General features: G+C 35.8%; 1 long non-coding RNA gene and 1 pseudogene across 1 annotated transcript; both read left to right on the plus strand.

Annotated features, from left to right (window-relative positions):
- Positions 1–342: 342 nt before the first annotated feature.
- On the plus strand, positions 343–1,957 carry LOC113354382. Its single transcript, XR_003361849.1, has 4 exons — positions 343–597; positions 1,140–1,206; positions 1,490–1,615; positions 1,734–1,957. It is a non-coding gene; the product is annotated as an uncharacterized LOC113354382 (long non-coding RNA).
- A 334-nt stretch (positions 1,958–2,291) lies between these two features.
- The window catches only part of LOC113352582, a 77,396-nt pseudogene continuing 56,245 nt past the window's right edge, over positions 2,292–23,442 (plus strand).

The following is a 23,442-nucleotide window of genomic DNA, read 5'->3' on the forward strand; positions in this document are numbered from 1 at the left end:
ATACTACACCTTATCCTGGTTTTAGCAACGCTTAGATTTCGGAGGTGTGCAACGATATAGACGTTGCACAATTTGTACCGTTTATATCCGTTGTGCACCAATATATCCGTTGCGCAAATTAAATTAATTTTGATTTATTAAAAAAACTTGTGGTGCAACGTTTTCAAACGGAGATAACCGTTGTGCATTTTTGATATATATATATTTAATAGTTCGGTTTTTCCTTTTTTCTTTTTATTTTCTGTTTTTCTTTTTTCTTTTTTCTTTTTAGACAATATATTTTCCCCCTTTAGTATTCCCATGCACCTGTTTCTCTCTCTCTTATTTTTCAGACAAATTTTTTTCCCGAGAAGAGAAAAGAGAAGGTCGTTTTTCATCATAGATCTTCTTAGGTTTCAGATGTTTCCTCAAATCAAAACCTTCATTTCAACATCTCAGATAACCTAACCAAAACCCATCTTTTATCATCACAGATCTACTATCTCAGATAACCTAATCAAAACCTAGAAAATCAATTTTTTTCCCTGAAATCTAAAATCAAACTATTCAATAGTTGATTCGGCATCAGTTTGACAGTTCAGTAAGGATTATCATTAGGTATAAACGTTCAACTCTGGTTAATTTTATTTTTTTATCATTTGATAGTTTGTGATTTTGACCTAACTCTGTGAATAGTATCTGAAAGAGTTAGGGATTGTGATTTTGGCGTTCTTTTTTTTTTTTTTTTTTTTGTAATGGGTAGTTTTGAAGAATTGGTTATGTTTTGATTCAGTTGAAGTTGAAGTTTCTGTGAATGACTCAGCTGTGTGAAGAGTTGTTGTGTATTACGGTTGGGTTTGTGGCTTTGGGGTCGATTTTAAGTCATCAGATGCTATTTTGAGCCATTTGTGTGTAAAGTTTTAGTTTGTGTGTAGAGTCTTTTGGTAATTTTTGGTTTCAGTTTTCATATGTTTTGGTTTAGCAACAAATTTCCGTAAGTATAGATTTCAGATTTCACTAAGTATAGATTTCACTAAGTATAGATTTCAGCTTGCATGTTTGAAGACACAGAGCTATAATTATTATTGCTGTCTATATTGGTTTCTGTGTTAGTATGAAGCAACAAAATTCTTAAGTATGGTATTTGTGTATTGTCGCAGGGTTGTGGGCTTTTGGTATCTGAAGGTGTTTATGTATCGAGCTTGTTGGCTGTTCTCGTAGATAGAGGTTTGTTCGCTGCAGAAATTTTAATATTTTGTTTGTACTTGTCTTAGTAGCACTCAAGATGTTGTATGCTTTTTGATTCTTTTGTATTGAATGTTCAACTTCTTAATCTTTTTTTTGTCTGTTTACTTAGGTATTGACGTATTGAGCGCGACTATTTACCTCGGTTTATCCGTGGTTCATTATTATTTTTCTTAGACTTTAGACATTTTATCTATGCTGTTATCACTCAATTAACTTCATAACTTTCATCTTGATCAATCATGACTTTTTTGTGTTAAAATAGGCTAGGATAGCACTTGAGCGAAGGAAGTTTCTGAAGAATGCTGAGACGGCTGTGCACCGGCAAGCTATGTGGTCTAACCTGGCTCACGAAATGACTGCTGAATTTCGTGGTAGTTACGCAGAAAAGGTAAATGGTAACTCCTGTTTGTTCCCCCTCGAGTGGGTTTGAATTCCAATGGATCGTATTATTATGTATCTCGTGTTTTTTAGGTTCTTACATTCTTTTCCAACTCCTGCAACACAAGCGTATCTGCAGCAAGAGCTGGAAAAGCTACAAGATTTGAGACACAAAGCCAAGTTAGATGGGGAACTGTGGGGCGACCGTGTTTCTAGCTCCTTGGATCAGAATTTACATTTGGTTCCCAAGGCAACTCGCTTATGGGAGTCTTTACTTCCGCGCAAGAGTAAGCACATATTATTGACATTGGTAATCAAGTAGTAATAACCATTTTAGTTGTAAACTTCCCCTAACTGGGTCTGGGCTAATTGTATTAGTTCTTACTTTGTGCCTACTGAAGTCTAACATCAATTTATTGTTTATTACTTAGGTCAGCATGAAGTTTTTGCTTCGTGTCGTATTGAGGATTTGATTGCTCATCGTGAACATGGTTGAAGCTTTTTTTTTCCTTAGTGTTTTAGTTGGTACTTGTCTGACCAACTCTGCAAAGTCAACAATTTCATTCAGGTACCGAATATCCGGATCATCTTTGCTTGCAGCGATGGATCGAAGTTGTCAAGTTCGATGTCTTATTTATTCACTCTGGTGACACGGTATCAACACGTGCAGATGATAGAACTGGTGAATGGAAAGGTTTCAACTCGTATCCAATCAAGTGAAGAAGTACTTTCCCGAGTGGATGATAGAAGTTGTCTGGTTCATCCTAATGTTGACATTGCAGAAATGTTTAGGCGCTGGACACATGCTTTATGACGTATTCATAAGAAGTCTCTCCATCTGGTATGTAACCTTGTGTAAGTGTTCATAGAGCACAGATAATCAACTAACTTTAACTTACCGGTGTTAACATGGTGCTTATATCTCTGGCTATTTCCTTCCAATTTCCAATGAGACAGTATACTTTTGACTAAGTCCTTACATTCACATTATCAACTTACTTTAACTTACTGGAGTAAGTCTGATGCTTATATTATCTTCTTTCTTGATAAGCATGGGTTGTTAGATTTTTTTGATTGATGGTAATTGGTACTACAGGTCAAGGCAAATATTTGCGAGGGTCCGGAACTTTTACTGGAGTTAACCTGATGCTTATATTATCTGCAGGGTGTTTGTACTTAACCTTGTAATTGATATTAACTCTTGAAGGAAAATTGTGTCAGAACATGAGCAGATAGCATCTCGCATTATGGGTTGCAAATGGGTTTTATTCTGTAGTTGAATTCGACCCATCTATAGATACTGAGTTGCAGATTACAAGCTCTGACTCTTCTAAAAAACAATTCAAGTTTGATCATGTCTTTGGTCCCCACAGAAATCAAGGTAATTGGATTGAGTCTAACTAGGAAGATTTAGTTGTACAACACTTAGTTTTGTCGATTTTATATATCCGTGCTTTGTTAAATGATATCTATGCATTGAAGTTTAATTTGCAGAGGCTGTTTTTGCTCAAACGTCGCTGGTGGTGACTTCCGTGTTGGATGGGTTCAACATATGCATATTTGCCTACGGGTAGACAGGTACTGGCAAGACATATACAATGGAAGGGACTCTAGATGATAAAGGAGTCAATTATAGGACCTTGGAAGAGCTCTTTCGGATTTCAGAGGAGCGAAGTGATACCATGCGATATGAGATTTTTGTTAGCATGTTGGAAGTCTATAATGAGAGAATTCGTGATCTTCTTGTGGACGAGTCCAACCAACATCCCAGAAAGTAAGGCATTCTCTTCAACCTTTTCAATTTTATTAATTTGTGAAATCTGATTTTAAAAAAGAATAGCAAAGTATTTATGTTGGTTAATGTATTCAAGGTTGGAGATAAAGCAATCAGCAGTGGGAACACAAGAAGTGCCAGGGCTAGTTGAAGCTAGTGTTCACAATACAGTTGAGGTCTGGGAGCTGCTACAGACTGGAAGTCGAAACAGAGCTGTTGGATCGATAAATTGTAATGAACTTAGTAGCCTCTCTCATTGGTAAGCAATAATTCATCTTATATTCTAGTAAAAATTGGTGATTCTATCCCCTCTTAGTTTATCCGAAGAACATTGTGGGTATCCATAATAGTATGTGTAAGCTAGTTAGGTCAGTGAATCAAGGATTTATTAATGTTTTAACATTGATGTTTTGAGTTATGTTGTATGGAGATGAAATAAAAATTACTATCTTCTGATAATCCAAATATATCATATATATGCAGCTTGTTCCGTGTTACTGTGAAGGGTGAGAATTTGGTGAATGGGCAGAGGACTAGGAGTCCCTCTGGCTCGTAGATTTGGCAGGTAGTGAGCGTGTTGGAAGAACTGAAGTCGAGGGTGAAAGGCTGAAGGAGTCACAGTTCATTAATAAGTCCCTCTCTGCCCTTGGTGATGTCATATCTGCTCTAGCATCAAAGACATCTCACATTCCTTGCAGGAATTCTAAACTCACCTATTCGCTGCAGAGCTCCCTTGGTAAGTGTTCTTAATTCTCTCTAGGAACAAATTGAACGTGCAACTGTGTATTCCTTGAGTCAGTTCTCTGTACTCGTGTAAAGTCCGTAACTGACTGGAACAAAAAAAATGCAGGAGGAGACTGCAAGACCCTGATGTTTGTCCAGATTAGCCCAAGTTCTGCAGATTCAGGGGAGACCCTTTGCTCTCTGAACTTTGCAAGTCGGGTCAGGGGAATTGAGCATGGTCCTGCACGTCAACAATCAGATCCTACCGAGATTTTCAAGTACAAATAATGGCAACATTGAACTACTTCTTTATCTTACGATAATTGAATCACCTCTTTATGCACTACATTAACATTAACTTTGCTTTCCCCACTTGTGTAACAGGCTGAAAGGTTAAAGCAGGACGAAAAAGAAACAAAGAAGTTGCAGGATAGCTAGCAGTCCTTGCAATTAAGATTTGCTGCGTGTGAACAACTCTGTAGAAGTTTCCAGGAGAAGGTATCAACAACATGATAAGAAAGATAAATGGACATTTTTTTTTCATTTGCTCTCTTCCAAAATGTTCAATTGAAATAACTCAAAATTCTTACAAGTAGACAATTCTTTGAAATCCTTAACAGCTACGAGACTCTGAGAATCAACTTGCAGAAGAGAGAATCAGACTCCAACAGGAAGCTCGAGCTGTTGCTGCATATTCGACTAAACCACAGTACCCTCCAGAGCCCCAGCAGAGAAGAAGCTACCACTAGGTCCTTCAAAGTTGAGACCACCATTGAGAGGAATCACCAACTTCATTCCCCCCTTCGTCACCTCTTCAACCCTGCAAAGTTGTTGCCACTGGTCATCCAACCTTTTTATTGCTACACTCCATCCAGAGTCGAAACAAGGTTAGTCATAGTTTCAAATTTAGAAACTTGTGTTTCTAACGTTTGGGATTTTGCATAAGTTGTTTAATATTGTATGGGTTTATGGTTCATCTATCTATTCTGATGTATGAATTGTTCTTGATGGATTTTGATGTTCAATAATTGTTCTTGATGATATTGAGGTTCCATTCTAAATTGGGTCTTCTAGTTCATCTAGAATGGTATATGCATGCAGGTGCAGAAATCTGCCGGAACTAAAGCAGGCGACATTTTTTTTTTTGCCTGAAAATAATTTTGCAACTTATATAAACGTAGGTAAAAACATCCGTTGCACAAAGCACCTAAAATGAGAAATGGGACCCACGGAAGTGTTATTCTATTAATAATACCGTTGCACAAAAAAGAACAATAAACCGTTTCCCGAACAATTGTGCAACATTTATAAGAGTTGCTCATATTAATTTGTGCAACGCCAAAATGCGTTGCACACAATGCGCAACGCCGTTTTGCCAACAGTTTAAACGTTGCAAATTTATGCGCAACGTTTATATACGTCACAAAAGGCTGTTTTTGGTGTAGTGATTATGTAATCTAAACTCTCATTTCAATCATTGAAACATTCTTAGAGGACGTTATATAGTTGTTATTCACACACTATTTTTCGTCAAAGAAATTTTCATTAATTGAAACTTAATATGACTTTCGTCACTAGTAAAGATGAACTTGACCAAAGCGAAAGCTTACCAACACATATTTCGAGAAATAGATAAGCGAGATAAACTCGGCTCGAAGTAGCAAATGTGCATAATCAAAGTCTATATGGAAAAACGACTTTTGTCTCAAGATTGGAGATATAGTAGATAGACTTTTTGAGTGATAGATAAGTTCAAGTCTCCGCATACCTTTTAGTCGGTGAAGTTCCACCAGTTCCTTGAGTAGTTCTTCGTCTTTGTATGACGATCACCATGGAGTCTTGAGCTCAACTACACTTTCTATCCTAGTCCGAGACTTAGCTATAAATAGACTATAAATCAAGACTTATAGTTTTGATCACTAATATTGACAAACATGCTTGAGATATCAACGCATGTGAGTTCGACCGAGCAGTGCTCTAACAATCTCCCCATTTGTCAATTTTAGTGACAAAACTATCAATACATATGGAATACAAAAATAGATAAATAAACTTTTGTAGCTTCTCTTCCACATGTATGATCTTCTTGGTTCTTCAACATTACTCGAAACCTTCGTCACTTCCAAGTACTCCAATGATCCCCAAGGTTGTAAGTTTAGTATCACCGTTGTTGAAAATCTGTAGCCATAACAATGAAAAAACAAGATTCTCAATCATTGTTATACAGTGTCATAGTATTATTACACAACATCAAATTTCAATTGTATCACAACTTCGACAACAATACTATGGTGATATGTATCATTCCCCCTTAGTCAATACTCCATCTCACATGGAAACCACTCCCCCTTACATAATGATCCGAAAACCATATGTATTTATAGTGTGAACTACACATTAATTCTCCCCCTTTTTGTCAATAAAATTGGCAAAGGTACGAAAACTAGTGGGATCCTAATGAAATTTCCATAGAGACATTTCATGACCAAAAGAAATCACATATCAACTTTTTAGATGCAATCATATAGCCGAAGCTAAATGCTTTCATCAAAGAGTTTATAAAGATACAAGATAACCCCTATAATATTCCACAGCCGCACTCCCCACAAAAATTTGGCAATTAAGTGCAAGTTCAATTAAGAACTCTCCCCCATAAAATGCCATTCCCGAAAGAACATCAAGAGAGACCTTATTGTTACAAGAAAAGAAGGATTTCTTTGGACTATTACACTAAGCAACTTGACAGAAAATCAACCTACTGAAACAAATGCAGAATTGAAATAAACACTTACTGGAGTTCAAAACTCAATTGCCCAAAAGATCGAGATAAGCATAGAGGCAAGAGTTTTAGGAAAAACTAATGAACCAAAACAACACCAATAGACTGTCGTAAGTGTTGAACTGTAGGAATGTCTAATAGTTTGGTAAGAATATCATCCAATTGTTGTTCGGAAGGCACAAATTACATATTTATGATACCATTTTCATAGAGATCTCGAATAAAATGGTACCTTATATCAATGTGCTTTGTTCTTGAGTAGATTCTCAGTGATTCGAATCGCGCTAGAGTTATCACAAAAAATCTTCATTATTCCAGTGTCAATTCCATAATCAGCCAACATTTGTCTCATCCATAGAAATTGAGTACAACATGAGCCAGCAGCAATATATTCTGCTTCACATGTGGACAGGGACGGTGAATTTTGTTTCTTGCTATACCAAGACACAAGATTCAGTCATACGTAGTAGAAACCCCCTGATGTACTTTTTCTATCTTTTACACATCCTGCCCAATCAGCATCTGAATAAGCAGAAAGGTCAGTGTTAGTATCAAAAGTGTAAGATAGACCATACCTGACTGTGTGATTTACATATCGTATGATCCTCTTTGCAGCTGCAAGATGAGATTCCTTTGGATTAGACTGAAATCTAGCACAACAACCAACACTAAAAGCAATATCGGGTCTAGTAGTTGTAAGATATAAAATACTACCAATAATGGATCGATACATTTTTTGATCTACATTTACTCATTTCTCATCTATGTGTAGTTTACCAGTAGTGGGCATAGGTATCAGTTTTGGAGTTGACTTATCCAGACCGAACCTTGAGACAATATCCTTTGCATATTTTTCTTGGAATAAGTAAATGACATCCTTATGTTTCTGAATTTGTAATCCTAAGAAGAACTTTAATTCACCAACATTGCTCATTTCAAATTCTTTGCCAAGTGAGACTTGGAAATCATTTGCAAGTTTCTCAGAAGTTGAACCACAGATGATATCATCTACATAGACTTGAGCAATGACAACATCTTTCCCACTCCATTTGTAACAAGGTTTTATCATCTCCGCCTCTCGAAAAGCCTTTCCTAAGAAGAGAAGTAGTAAGTTTTTCGAACCAGGATCTAGGTTCTTGTTTTAACCCATATAATGCCTTTTTAAGCTTAATAACATGATCTGGTAAATCAGGGTTTTCAAACCCTTTGGTTGAGCGACATAGACTTCTTCCTTTAGAATTCCGTTTAGGAACGCGGATTTTATGTCCATTTGAAACAGCTTAACCTTAAGAAAACAAGCATGAACTAATAACAACCAAATGGACTCAAGGCGTGCCACAGGAGCAAAGGTTTCGTCAAAGTCGATTCCTTCAATCTGTGAATATCCTTGAGCGACAAGTATGGCTTTATTTCTGACAATTGTGCCAAAATCACCAGACTTATTCTTGAATATCCATTTAGTACCAACAATATTGATATTGGAGGGACAAGGTACTAGTTCCCATACGTCTTGTCTTTGAAATTTATTTAACTTTTCATGCATTGCATTCACCCAAAAGGGATCGATAAGAGCTTCATCAATATTTCTCGGTTCTACTTGTGAAAGATAACAACCAAAATTGCAATATTTCTCACATGGAAACCACTCTCCCTTACATAATGATCCGAAAACCATATGTATTTGAAGTGTGAACTACATATTAATTCTCCCCCTTTTTGTCATTAAAATTGGCAAAGGTACAAGAACGGGATCCTAATGAAATTTCCGAAAGAGACATTTCATGACCAAAAGAAAGCATATATCATCTTGTTTAGATGCAATCATAAAGCCGAAGTTAAATGCATTCATCAAGGAGTCTATTAAGATACAAGATAACCCCTAAAATATTCCACAGCCGCACTCCCCACAAAGATTTGGCAATTAAGCACAAGTTTCAAAAGAACTTTCCCCCATAATATGTCACTCCCGAAAGAACAATAAGAGCGACCTTAATTTCAAAAATAAAAGAAGGATTTCTTTGGACATAACAAATTACATACAAGTATGAATTTGAATCCGAAAAAAACTCAATTAAATTAATCATAAGAGAACCCATGATTTACTCAATTGGAAATGCTCAACACAAGTAAACTTATGGAGACTTAAAAACACTCAATTAGATTAATCACAAGAAAACACACAATTAATCTAATCGAAATACACAACTAAACTAATCACAAAAGTAATCAATTTAATTGGTCATACTCGACATAAGAGAATCTATGGAGCGATGACTAAGTTAATCATGAAAATAATCAACCCAGTCAAAAACGCTCAAACATAAGAAGACTTACAGAGTCATAACTAAATAACTAAACAAGATGATTAATTTAGTTCAAAATGCTCGACATAAAGTATGTCACGGAACAACAACAAAGCTAATCATAAAAATAATCAACTTGGTTGTTTAGTGCTCAGTATAAGACACATTACGGAGCCTCACATAAAATATGGATCAGGGAAGATCAATTACTGCGGAATACGCAAGGATTCATTCTATTTTTCCATCACCATTTGCACAATGACATCCAATAGACATAATCCTTTAGAACAAAAGATTTAACCTATCTTCCATCAAAAATTGACATAATAGGCTTAACTTTTGTATTTTTCAAAAGTCAATCAATACATACATATCAACTCACGAACGATTTTACTTTTGACAAAGTATGGGACAATCAAGTTCACGGATGTAAACACACATATCCCATAAAAATATTGCAATATATAAAACCATAAAGATTAATACTGCAAAAATCATCTTCCAAACAAATTTAGAATATAAACCAATAAATCTAAAAACCTGAAGATGAAAACGTTGGACATAGCTCTGTGTAATCACAATAATGGTTATTCCTAACTCTAGTTATTCTTCTAAGCAAAACAAGAAAAATAGAAGATTTACTAGGCAAACTAAAATCAACAAGATAAGAAAAAACGGACTCCAGTGTCATGGCCGAACACGAACTACAATCACATAGACGGTTCAGAAACTTCACGAGTCTTGAGATCTTTGAGCTTGTGACTGACAGCATCCCTTGCAACTTCAGAGAAGAAATTCTCTTTGTGAAGATCATTGATGTGAGATTTTATGAGACCAAGGTGAGTGGTAACCTTTTCTAACTCAGTTTTCAACAAATCAAGACTTTTCAAGGTATCAACGAGCTGCAGTTTAGATTCCTTAAAGTATTTAAGAAAATCATGAACTACTTAGGCAGAGATCATCTCCTCTTCTCAACATCCTCATGCATGTAGGCAAAGTAACATGAGGCATTGGGATGATCATATTTAACAAGAGTTCTTTTCTTCCTTCTTTTGGACTCAAAACTAATACCTTTATCAAGAAAACCTTTAACAAAACCCCTAGCATGTGAAGAGGAAGACATTCTTGACAACCCAAAATAACCACGAGTATGCAAATGTGACTCAAGGTTTTGGTATTTAAGGGTTTCTTAGGGAAGAAGGTTGTTAGGGTTTACAAACTGTTGACCCGTGATGGTAACCGTGTACACGTACAAATATAACATGACCCTCAAAGAAAAACAACAAAAAAATTTTGCTACATGAAAGACTCATACATGGCTCAATAAATTCCATGACCTTGATGAAGAAGTTTAGAGAACAATTGTAGCAGGCAATAAGAATTGCAAAGAGATAAAAAATACTAGACACACACATACTTTTTAGGCAATATTATCTTCAGACACTAGTTTAGCTATAGACGATAAGAAGATAGCTCAACTAATCTGAATACAAAAATTGCCATAGTATGCCTGTTTTTTACACAACTTGCTCAACAGGAGTTTTATGAGCAAGTTCGTATCCCTTGTAATTAATTAGCACAAGTATGAGCCTTGAGCTCATCAAATGTCCGTAGATTACAGTTGACTCTATTTTTCCAAAATCTTGAGGAAAAACGATTATGATGTGAAAAGTTATCATAAAATTTGCTATCATCAAAATAAGATGCATAGTTTTTATTTTTATCTGAAGTATCTTGACCAGGGAAATTTGACAACCTGTTAATGATCTCTTTATATCCTTCAATTATCATTTTTAGATTGTCTTCGCCATCTTTGCTTCTTTCTTCTGGTTCCTTTTTCACATCGAGAACAACATCATTTACCTTTCTATCATAAGAAGATTTATGAACTCTTCTTCGATGAAATGATTTAGGAAGACTGACTCTCTTTTGAACATTTGAGGAACATCTTGAACTGACCTTCCTGGTATAGAACACGGGGAGATTACTAAAAGAAATTGGTTTAGACATGTGAATGTCGATTACACCTTCAAAAATCAAATCTAAGGTGTGTTGAAGACGATCAATAGATTTGTCATTCAACCTGAATTTTATCTCTCGTTCAACATGTCCTTTTGAATCACAAAATAGACATACTTTCTGATCAAAGAGGAGATCAGGAGAAACAGTTTTACAACCATTGTCAAGAGACTTTTTTCTTCCATGTGGTGTAGAAGACACAATCACATCATTTTTTTCAGGAAGGTATTCTGATTTTACTTCTGGTTTAGGAACGTTTTCAGTCGTAGCAGAAGTACTTGGTATATTAGACTGCTTAGAGCATCCTTGAATAGAGAGTTTACTAAAGCGATGTTCAATTTCCAAGGCATCCTTTTTCAGGATAGCCTCAAGAGTCATACGTGAAGAATGGTCCCTCTTTTCTTAGTAGTAGAATCTCTTCCTCGAATAATACTGTTGGGATCATGATTCCTTTGAACCAAGAGGTGTCATGGAGGGACACGTTCTTGTTTGACAGGAGTAGCCTGATCAGTGCTCTTCTCCTCGTCACTATAAATATCAGGATCAGTAACAGTTGGGGTAACTTCAACTGAATCTGGGATTTCTTTGACTTTTTCAATTGTCTCAGTTGGAGGCAATTCAGCATGAGGATTATCATGATGAAAATTACTTATCATCGATAATAACATTAGAAGATTCCATCATGACCTGGGTTCTGAGATTAAACACTTGAAAACCACGACTATCAGAAGCATAGCCAAGGAAGATACCTTCATCACTTTTGGTATCAAATTTCCCTTTGTGTTCTCGATCTTTTAGAATGTATCACTTACTTCCGAACACTCTGAGATAGTTTAAGTTGGGTTTTCTACCATACCACAACTCATAAGGAGTCTTTAGGTTTTTAAACAGTAGGTAGACACGGTTGATCAAGTAGCATGTTGTAAAGACAGCTTCTCCCTAAAACCTTAATGGTAAGTTTTTGTTATGGAGCATTACCCTGGCCATTTCCTGAATGTTCCCGTTTTTTCTTTCTGCAACTCCATTGGCTTGAGGAGTGATGGGTGGTGAATATTGTTGAATAATCCCCAGTTCCTCACAAAATTCAAACACCTTACTATCCTTGAATTCAGTTCCACGGTTGCTTCTAATTTTTTTTAGTTTGCGACCTTGTTCGTTCTGGATTCTTTTTACAATATTCTTGAATTCATCAAGGGTTTAATTCTTATGAGATAGAAATGCAACCCAAGTGAATCTGGTGTAATCATCTACCATAACTAAAGCATACTTCTTACCAGCAACCGTGGGTTATTGAATTGGTCCGAAGAGATCCATATGAATTAAATCAAGTGGAGCTTTAGTGAGAATATCTCGAGATGATTTATGGTGAACTTTCGTTTGTTTACCCTTTTGACAGGCACCACATACACCATCAATATTTGCATTGATTTTGGGAACGCCTCTAACAAGTTCTTTGTTAATATTCTTAGTTAGAAGACGATAATTGATGTTACCAAAACGCTCATGCCAAAGATGCGTAGATTCCACCTTAGTCAAATTGCAACAATTTATGAACTGAGTATCCAGAAGATAACAGTTGTTTTTACCACGAGTTCCCTGAAAAATTACTTTCCCAGTTTTGTCTACGATGTCACATCCATTCGCATTGAAGAAAACTCTATGGCCTTTATCACAAATTTGACTAATAGAAAGAAGATTTGCAGTCATACCTTTTACGTATACTACATCATGGATTTCAGGTACGCCAGGAAGTTTGAACGTCCCCTTCTTGCTTATGTAGCAGCAACTCCTATCTCCAAATGTCATCGGACCTCCTTCATAGTCGTTTGAAGAAACAAACAATGTGAGATCACCTGTCATATGTCGGTTACATCCACTATCAAGAGACCACTGAAAGAGCGATGCTGATTTTAAAGTAAAAGCTCCCATAATAACACTACTTTCCTGTGTTAAGATTTCTTGTTAGTTTTGTACATCCTTTTAGAGTAGCAACCAGTTGTTCAGTTTTCTTATGAAGATTAATTGCAACTTTCAAACTCTTTTGGAAGGACATACAAGTATATTGAAAGTGATTGGAGGAATCACAAAATAAACATGGACCAACATATTTAAGCTCGTATGAGCAGTTCTGAGTCATATCAGTTTCCACAACGTCTGGACGTTGTTTACCATCTGACTTACGACTGTTCTTCATAGAAGAGAAACTAGAGTTATTTGAATCCATCAAAGGAATTTTGACAGATTTCAAATCCTTAAGCATTGAAATTTCTGCAACAAGATCAGAGTTGATCCAGATTTGTTCATCCAACTTTTTCTGGAGAATAACCAGTTTATCAGAACTTTCTTTACGATTGTTTTTCAATCTTGGTGAAGCGTTTCTAGAGATTTTACTGTCCATATAGTCATATCGCTACAAACACATACTTATAAGATCTTTAAACGTGTTTGTCTGCTTTGATACCAATTGAAAAAGCGGGGGTCTAACAACCACACCCAATATTTCGATTAGCAACCTGCATGGACTAACTCCAATATCTTTTTAAGAGAATCAACTATACAGTCAGACTCAATCTTAATAAAAGTATATCAAAGAGTTATATCTCACTTTCTCGATTCAATACTTACTCAAGCAAGTAGAAATCTACGAGTCTAATTGAATATAAGAGAAATCACTTGAATGGTACCTAAGACCAATGTTCAAGGATCAATCAATTTCCATCAACAACCAAAGGTTGGATTTCCCAATTGATTGATTCAACGCATAACCTGTGATATTTCAATTATATAAACAAATATAATGCGGAAAAGAAATAACACAGACACCAGAAATTTTGTTAACGAGGAAACCGCAAATGCAGAAAAATCCGGGGACCTAGTCCAGATTGAACACACATTGTATTAAGCCGCTACAGACACTAGACTACTACAAACTAACTTCGGTCTGGACTATAGTTTAACCCCAATCAATCTCACACTGATCCAAGGTACAGTTGCGCTCCTTACATCTCTGATCCCAGCAGGATAATACGCACTTGATTCCCTTAGCTGATCTCACCCACAACTAAGAGTTGCTATGACCCAAAGTCGAGGACTTTGATAAACAAATTTGTATCACACAGAAAAGTCTACGATAATAGATAAATCTATCTCCCACAGAAATACCTACGATTTTTTGTTCCGTCTTTTGATAAATCAAGGTGAACAGGAACCAATTGATAAACCAGACTTATATTCCCGAAGAACAGCTCAGTATTATCAACCACCTCACAATAATCTTAATCGACTAGGGAAAGAAGATATTGCGGAATCACAAACGATGAGACGAAGATGTTTGTGACTTCTTTTATATCTTGCCTATCGGAGAAATCAATCTCAAGCCAATATTACAATTGTACTTAGTACGATAGAAACATCAAGATCATATCACACAACTACAAGAAATTAGTATCGGTCAGGATTCACAATCCCAATGAAGTCTTCAAGTCGTTAACCTACAGGGTCTCGATAGAAACCTAAGGTTAAAGGAGAATCGACTCTAGCTAATACAACTAGTATCACACAGGAGGTGTGCGTATTAGGTTTCCCAGTTTCAAGAGTTCTCCCTTATATAGTCTTCAAATCAGGGTTTGTAATCAATGTTAGCTTAGTAACAAAGCATTCATTATTCACCGTTAGATGAAAACTTGATTAGATTCAAGTTAATATCTTTCAACCGTTAGATCGAAACTTAGCTTGTTACACACAAATGAAATGCACGTTTATTTAGGTTTGTGTAACCGTACCCAAACATGTACATCTATTTGGTTCAATGGTATTTAACCAAATGGTTATCCATATGAGCACTTTCATATCAACCATATTCTTCTTTACCATAACTAGTTCAAATGACTCAAACGAACTAGTTAGAGAGTTGTTCAGTTGCTTAGATCTTATAGAGGTATACAAGACACAATCGAAGCAAAAACGATTTGATTCACTCGAATAGATTCATGAACTTTACAGCCACGGTTTGCAAACTTGCATTCCTTAGTTTATATAAGTTTAAGTTCACGAATAATCGTTTTTAGAAAATAACCAACTTAAGTACGCGGACTTAAGTACCCGAAATAAATTTGTTTTCAGTTCACAAACTCCAGTAGAAATTCTCGGGATGAGAACCTCCGACATTACACGGACTTGGTACGCGGACTCTCGTTCCGGTTTTCCTGAGCAGCAAAGTACGCATACTTTGGTTCAAGGAATAAGGACTTATACACGTATGAGTTACCACACAGTGTTTATATCCAACCATGGTTATGTAACCTAAACTCTCATTTAAATCATTGAAACATTCTTAGAGGACGTTATATAGTTGTTGTTCACACACTATTTTTCGTCAAAACAATTTTCAAGTAATTGAAACTTAATATGACTTTCGTCACTAGTAAAGATGAACTTGGACAAAGCGAAAGCTTACCAACATATATTTCGAGAAATAGATAAGCGAGATAAACTCGGCTCGAAATAGAAAATGTGCATAATCGAAGTCTATATAGCAAAATGACTTTTGTCTCAAGATAGGAGATAAATTAGATAGACTTTTTGAGTGATAGATAAGTTCAAGTCTCCATATACCTTTTAGTCGATGAAGTTCCACCAGTTCCTTGAGTAGTTCTTCGTCTTTGTATGATGATCTCCATGGAGTCTTGAGCTCAACTACACCGAGACTTAGCTATAAGTAGACTAGAAATCAAGACTTATAGTTTTGACCACTAACATTGAAAAACATGCTTGAGATAGCAATGCATGCGAGTTCGACCGAGCAGTGCTCTAACAACTAGACTTTCATAGTCATCTTTGTCTATTATTACAATAGGATTGTTTTTCTTAGACTTTGTTTTAGATGACTTCTTTTTGGATACCTTTTCATATTTTGGTATCCACTTGTAGGTAGACTTTGAATGAAGATTCTTCATCTCCAGTGACATTGCATCTTTTCATTTTCGAACATCAGATCTCATATCCTTATTGAAAAAGGCATTACCCTTTTGATTATTTATCCTTTTAGGAATGTTTCTTTTAGGATATGACTTTGAATTCATGTAATAATTCGTTTGTCTCACAGGACAATGATGATCTGAGAGGTTTTTGGAAGTGAAACTATTTAACTCTTTTAAGAAAAAAGATAGAGCATTCCACATCATTCGAATCTTACACTCCCTTTGGATATGACCTTTATCTCTACAATAAAAACAATGCTTATTGAAAGGTGTATAGTTTTCCGATTTACCTTTATGAGAGTTTCGGTCATGATGCAGCTTCTTAGTTGGAATCTTCCTCTGTTTTCATTTGGAGATCTTTTCTGTCCGAGTCTCACTTGAGCACTTGGGCGAATCATGCGTGCATACTTTTTTAGGTGGATCTTCTTGAGTGGACGAGCATACATCCTTTACGAATTTTACTTATTTATTGATTGATGAAGTATCAATCCCATCATATCCTAATCCACGTTTGTTTCCATGACTTATACCTGCATCTAACATGGAAGATAAATTGATTATGCTATCATTGAGTCTTCTCAACCTTACATCTTCTTCTTCTAACATCTTGATTTTTTCAAGAGCTTCAGCTAGTTGATCCTCAAGAGGATTTTTCTTGAATAAATCAAATTCATATTGTTCGTTGCTCGTTGATTGTTGAGAATTAATCATGTCTTTTGTCTCAAGAAGTTTTTTATTCAACAAGTAATGTTTCATGTTGAGGTTCTCAAACTCAAGGGTTTTTAAGTGAAGACTTTCTTTGTAGTCTTTGAGTAGATATCTGGAATTCTGATATCCATAGAAGAAGCCAGGAAATACTTTTCTTAGTTTCCTATTTTCTCTGCTGAGAGGAGCAAGAAGTCCAAGCACATCTGAGGAAGACAGTCTTTTTGTGGATACAACTCCTAGTAGTGAGGAAAATTCAGATAGATCATCTTCAACATCTTGATCAATTTTTGAGTCACCATCTTCAGAAATCTCATCAAGTTGCTTTTGAAGGCAAGTTCGCCAGTCACCAGAGTCTACATTATAGTGGTCATCATGTTCAGTAGATTCACAGAAGGTGTTATTCTCAAGTGTTGATTTATCATCTTGACTTACGTTAACTGAATCGACCATTAGATTCAATTTCTTATAGGTTGGATCGCACCAAACACATATTGTTAGATATTTTCGTGTTTTCCTACTCTGATACCAATTGAAAAGGCGAGGGTACCCAAATATACCTCAAGCTAAAACTTTTCCTACCTATAAGTCTTTTCTCCGAAAGTGATTGTCTATGGACTGAGTCGATACAATACAACTAATCGGTTCACACTTCGTTTGATCGTCTATGGATACGAGATTGAGACAATACAACAACGAAGTGTGTTTACTTGATAAAAAGGTTCGTACTTAACCAAACACAATAGGATTACTTATCGAGTAAATAGGAATTAACGTTTTTGTAATTTACTTAAATTATAATAACAAACAATTATAATTGCGGAAAATAAAATTAAATGACACAACAAGATTTTGTTAACGAGGAAACTGCAAATGCAGAAAAACACTGGGACCCTGTCCAGAATTGAATACTCTCAGGATTAATCCGCTATACAAAATAAACCAACTTCGTATAGTTGAGACCAAGCAACTAAACCTATAGTTCACCTAGTTCCGTTTGTATTCCCACGCCTCCAACTTATGAATAAGTCACGTACTTGGAACAATTCCTTTGGTTCGTGTTCCAAACAGTAAAGGAACAACAAATCTGTTTGGTAGCAACTCTCATCAACCAAGTGATGTGAGTTCGACAAAGCCTCTTCTGTTTATCTCAATAAACTCCTTCCTCAGGTTCTTAGATCTATCTTATTCTCAACTACCGAAGTAATTGTTAAGATTTTTCAATCAATACTTTTAATCACAAAGAATTGTATTGATGCCGATTTACACAACTAAGCAATCTAATCTATCACCAGGATAAATTGATTATAGTTGGATTCTCTATACCGAAATAAGTATTGTACACACCAAAGATTATAAACCCCAAATCAGAAATCTTCAATATATTCTTAGATCTTCAATAAACACCTGCACACAACAACTTGAATCTCGTGTGATCAATCACGCATAGAACGGAGTATGTTGACAATGGATTATCACAAGATGTTTTTAGATCTACAAACAGTATAAAGATCCTTGTCGAAACTTCGATCTAGTTTGAGTGAATCTTATATCAGAAGAGAAGATTCTCAAGCATAAACAAACTGGGTGCAATCAAAGTTCAACCACCGTTAGTCAATCAAATCAATCGAAAACAAAAGATAAACCGCAATTATCTAGTTTCCCACCTACGGTACTAATAGAGATTCTCAATCCCAAAGAAGACTTTAAACTGAGTGTCCGTAAGATATTTCGCCTAATTAGGTTACTCTCCTCTCCGAATAGGCGGCTTCACCAGTAACCACATAACCGAGGAAGTTTGCTGTCACGAAGGATTAGTTTGCTATAAATGCAAACTTCAAGTATTTATAGACAAGGAAGTTTGGACGCCAAGGAATTTCCAAAACCGGAAATATTCTCAAGATATGCAATAAAGTCCAGATTTGGTTTTCATAATTCCTGGAAATGCTCTATCCAAAATAATGACCGAAAATATCTTTGGAAAATCTCTAACTAGTAAATGCACATTACTAATTCTCATTTTCCTAAAATAAAATTAACAACCTTAATTTAAAGATTCTTAACTTATTTATATTTCGATCCTGGGATTTTCTTCTTTTATCTATTAAGGAATAACTTTGAACAATTAAAGATAAACATTACTGCACGTGTTCAAAGTATGTCCACATCCTTACTTTATAAGTCCTCTTTCATACTTACAATCTTGAAACCGATTTTCCACTCTTCCAAACAAGTTTAGAATTGGTTCATCTGACTTTCAATAACTATGTGATTGATCAAGAACACCCAATCACAAATCATGGGTTTAACGGTTCTACCTCCATGTGAGTACTGTGCATAATCACACTAGCTTTCCAAAATTCAGTTGACTAGGTTCTATGATCGGTTCCCCACATATATATGGTATCTAACTTGAATGTGTTGCACATGTTCATAGGATTGGTTCCCCTTTGCCTAAAAACGTGTTGCACATGTCCATAGGATTGGTTCCCCTTTGCCTAAAAACGTGTTGCACATGTCCATAGGATCGGTTACCCTTTCTTCTATAAACTTGTTGCACCTCATACAAGGATTGAATCCCCTTTGTGATGTTTTGCACCTCTTACAAGGATCGGTTCCCCTTTACCCAGAGTCGATCATACACAAATCACAAACTCGATCATACCATCTCAGGTGATTATTTAAGATCGGTTTCACTAATAAAAGTCATACCAATACATAAGTCAGGCCTTTGTGAATAGTTTTACCAAGAACACAAAAAAGTCATGAGCAGTTATACTAATCACACGTATTGGTTGTTCACAAGATATGCAATGAATAACAATACCAATAACGCCTGGCGATTTACTTTTCGATTCACAAAACAAGTTCATGAATTTACTTCCTTAAAACACATGTAAAAACATTATTTCCTAGGATAAAATCCACACCTCATACCCATACATAATCGCCTGGCGATTGGTTGTAGCTTCTTACTTCTTCAAGTCTTCGCAATACTTGTAATGTATCATATCCTAATACTTTCAAGCTAACCTATATGAAGTTAACTCTAGTACATAATCAAGAGACTATTAAATAAGTTTTGATTCACTAAAATATGACCACCAAACTTGACATATCAACGCTTGGTGGTTTTAACCGAGCTATGCTCTAACAAGCAGGATACTACGCACTTGATTCCCTTAGCTGATCTCACCCACAACCAAGAGTTGTTACGACCCAAATTCGAAGAATTGATAAACAAGTCTGTCTCACATAGACAAGTCTATATGATTGAATAAATCTGCCTCCCACAGAAATACCCAGGAGTTTTTGTTCCGTCTCTTGATAAATCAAGGTGAACATGAACCAATTGATAAACCAAACTTATATTCCCGAAGAACAGCCTAGTATTATCAATCACCTCACAATAATCTAAATTATATGATGCCGAAACTAGATATTTTGGAATCACAAACGATGAGACGAAGATTGTTTGTGATTACTTTTCTATCTTGCCTATCGGAGAAATAAATCTCAAGCCAATTTTACAATTGTACTCGTACGATAGAAACAACAAGATCAGATCACACAACTACAAGAGAAGTAGTATCGGTATGGCTTCACAATCCCAATGAAGTCTTCAAGTCGTTAACCTACAGGGTCTCAAGAAAAAACCTAAGGTTAAAGGGGAATCGACTCTAGCAATACAACTAGTATCACACAGGAGGTGTGGGTATTAGGTTTCCCAGTTGTTAGAGTTCTCCTTTATATTGTTTTCAAATCAGGGTTTGCAATCCAAGTTATCTTGGTAACAAAGCATTCAATAATCACCGTTAGATGAAAAAACTGACTAATATTTTTCAACCGTTAGATCGAACTTAGCTTGTTACACACAAATGAAATGTACCCTCATTTAGGTTTATGTAACCGTACCCAAACATGTACACTCATGTTGGCTCAAACATTAGTTAACCGAGGTTATCCATATGTTTATTCTCATATTAACCTTATTCATCTTATCCGTAACTAGTTCAAATGACTCAAATGAAACTAGTTAAAGAGTTGTTCAATTGCACAGAAAAAACAACTAAAACCAAATCGGTTTGATTCACTCGAATCAATCATGAACATTATAGCCACGGTTTGCAAAGATTGCATTCCTTCAGATTTAAATGTATAAGTTCATGAACAGACCGATTTGACAAAATAACCAGCTTAAGTATGCATACGGGTATGCGTACTTAAGCAACCAGATTTGAGTTTGTTAAGTTTCTAAACTCAGCAGGAATTCTCGGTTGGAAAACTTTCTCTAGTATGCGTATGGGTACGCATACTTAAGGTGACTAGTTTAGGAGTTTTTAATTCCCAAACTCAGCAGATATTTTTGGTTCGAAAACTTCCTCTAGTATGCGTATGGATATGCATACTTAAGGTGACTGGTTTAGGAGTTTGTAATTCCTAACACAACAGATATTTTCGGGTTGAAAACTTCCACCAGTATGCGTACGAGTACGCATACTTATGCTGTCTCCTTCACCAATATTGTATACACACAAATGCATACACTTGGTTCCCGGTTTATGGATTTGTACACTAATGTGCGAACACACTATATTTGCTTACATCCAAAGATGGTTATCTCATCAACTCTTAATTTCAATCATTGAAACTTTCTTAGAGGACGTTATATAGTTGTTGTTCACAAACTATTTTTCTTCAAAACGATTTTCAAGTAATTGAAATTACCATAATGAAACATTCCAAGGCTACACCAAAAGATTGTATCACACAAACCATGTTATATGCAACTCGGCAATTTTCATATGATCTTATTCGGACTTTCGTCACGAATGTAAGGTGAACATGGCTAAAGCGAAAGCTTGCCAACACATATTTCGAGAAATATATAAGCGAGATAAACTCAGCTCGAAATCTCAAATGTGTATAATAGAAACCTATATCGTAACACTACTTATGTCTCAATATAGGAGATAGAGTAGAAATAGACTTTCCAAGTGATAGATGAGTTTAAGTCTCCACAAACCTTTTGTTGATGAAGTTCCACAAGCTCCCCTTAGTAGTTCTTCGTTTTCAAATGATGAACGCCGAGATATCTAAGCTCAACTACACTATCTATGTCCTAGTCCGAGACATCTATAAATAGGCTAGAAATCAAGACTTATAGTTTTGATCACTAACATTGACAAACATGCTTGAGATAGCAACGCATGCGATTTCGACCGAGCAATGATCTAACAATCTCCCCCTTTGTCAATTTTAGTGACAAAACTATCAATACACATGGATTACAAAATAAATAAAAATTGAAGCTTCTCATCCACATGCTTGATCTCCTTAACATCTTCAACACGACTCGAAATATTCGTCACTTCCAAGTACTCCAATGATACCAAAGGTTCTAAGTTTAGGATCATCGTTGTTGAGGATCCGTAGCTATAACCATGATAAAACAAATGCTTTCAATGATTGTTATACAATGTCATAGTATTATTACACATCATCAAAGTTCAATTGTATCACAACTTTGAAAACAATACTATGGTGATATGTATCACCCCCCCCCCCCCCTAGTCGATACTTTATCTCAACATGAAAACCCCTCCCCCTTACATAATGATCCGTAAACCATATGTATTTGTATTATGAACTACACATTAATTCTCCCCCTTTTTGTCAATAAAATTGGCAAGGTACGAAAATTAGTGGGATCCTAATGAAATTTCCACAGAGATACTTCATGACCAAAAGAGAACAACATACCAACAAATTTAGATGCAATCATAAAGCCGAACCTAAATGCATTCATCAAGGAGTTTATAAAGATACAAGATAACCCCTAAAATATTCCACAGCCGCACTCCCCACAACGAAAAGGCGATTAAGCACAAGTTCAAAAGAACTCTTCCCCATAAAATGTCATTCCCAAAGGAACAAAGTCGACCTTACTTTCACAAGAAAAGAAGGATTTCTTTGGACATAATCAAATCACATGAACATATGAATTTGAATCCAAAATATTCAATTGAATTAACCACAAGAGAACCCGTGATTAATGCAATCGAAAAAATACAACCAAATTAATCACAAAAAAACCCACGATTAATTTAATTGGAATACACAACCAAATTAACCACAAAGGTGATCAATTCAATTGGTCATGCTCGACATAAGAGAACTTACGGAGCAACAACTAAAATAACCACAAGAGAATGATAAATTTAGTTGGTCATGCTCAAACATTTACGGAGCAACACAGTACATACACAAAAATGTGGATCGGAGATCGACCAATACTACGGAATATACAAGGATTCATTCTATCTTCCATCATTATTTGCATAATGACATATTGTTGATGGTGGATTTTCGACAAAGGTCAAAATCGTAAAATCATGATACTGCATGTTTCTGAAACGACTTCAGGAACGCGTGTGATGATTCGTGTTTTACGAGCCATGATGAATATGTTTGTCGAAAGGCCTCCACTAGCTGAGCGCTCGATGCCTCGTATTTCATCATGCCCTCTATATAGAATAACATGATTGGGTCGTT

This window comes from Papaver somniferum, chromosome 2 (genome assembly GCF_003573695.1).
Source record: "Papaver somniferum cultivar HN1 chromosome 2, ASM357369v1, whole genome shotgun sequence".
In the NCBI taxonomy this organism is placed as follows: Eukaryota; Viridiplantae; Streptophyta; class Magnoliopsida; order Ranunculales; family Papaveraceae; genus Papaver; species Papaver somniferum.